A 1,335-nucleotide genomic window follows, 5' to 3' on the forward strand; every position below is an offset into this window, starting at 1 on the left:
CTCAAAGTTTGGTGCAGGCTTGCCTACCCTCCCGGAATGGCCGGGAGCCTCCTGAAAATCGGGTCCGACTCCCTGGTCTCCTGGGAAGGTGGGCAAGTCTCCCGGTTTTTGTTTACAGCCCCAGCTCCCCCCTTGCCCGCTGGTTTAATTAGTGTAAATCGTGGGTCCGCGGCGAGGGGGCGGGGCTTAAAGGAGGCGATTGTGGCATTTCGCGTAATTTAAGCCCCACCCCCTCTCCGCAGGCCCGCAAATCACAGAGTTTTCTGGCATGGGGGGCGGGGCAAAGTTATATCAGCCTTGCCCCCGCCCCCCTGAAGTGTTGCCTCTCCGGGCTTCTCCCGGAGAGGTGAAAGATAAAGTAGGCAAGTATGGTTTGGTGCCAACTAACTTTGGGGATTGCGTATAATGGGCCTGATTCAGACTTTTTTGCTAAGCTGTGTATACTTGCAGCCTTGCGAACAGGTCAGCGCCGCCCCGCCGAATGACTCCCGGCAACGCCGACATTGTTAACTATATCAGCGGAGCCGTGGGAGAACAATATACTGCATATGCCAGGCACGTCCAAACTATGGCCCTCCAGCTGTTGTGAAGTCCCATCATGCCTTGCCACAGTTTTGTTATTATGGAATGCTAAAACTATGGCAAGGCATGCTGGCATGTGTAGTTTCACAAGAACTGGAGGGCCACAGTTTGGACATGCCTGGCATACACATTGACCGATACCGTTTATGATATCGATCAGTGACATCACTCAACCCCCCAGCGGTGCAGTACATTCTTACATTGTGCTAGAGACTTCTGCGCATGTGCTGGTCTTCAGGAACATGGCGCCCGTGCAAGGTTGCCGGGCGCCCTTGCATGCGCGAATCGCCAGAAAATGGCTATGGGCCACTTCACCCCTTTAATTTTTAGAACCTATAGTAAATGTACCCCTCAGTTTACAATAATAAATGTGAACAATTCAATAAAATAATGAAAGTAAATCCACTGATTACTGCGACAGATCTTGAAATTACAATGACGTTCCTTGGTTACTTTGATGTTACCAGGATACTTTTTCAGACCAGAATTTATAAAGCAATTAAAAAAAATAAAAACATCTGCATTTAAAAGAATAAAATGTTATTCTATAGATAAGGGAATAAATATAATGGTTCGTTTTCGTTTCATCTTATCATAGCTCAGTTTTAGCCATCAACGCTGCAGTGGGGGCGGCTGAGCCGATATTCGTGAGAAAGGAGCTTATCAATGCACTAGGAGCCGGTGATGTCACTGTTATGTCTAAAACTCACTAGCAGTCAATGGGGGGGGGGGGGCAGGTCTTCCATATTTGAC

This window comes from Crinia signifera, chromosome 4 (genome assembly GCF_055691185.1).
Source record: "Crinia signifera chromosome 4, ASM5569118v1, whole genome shotgun sequence".
NCBI lineage: Eukaryota > Metazoa > Chordata > Amphibia > Anura > Myobatrachidae > Crinia > Crinia signifera.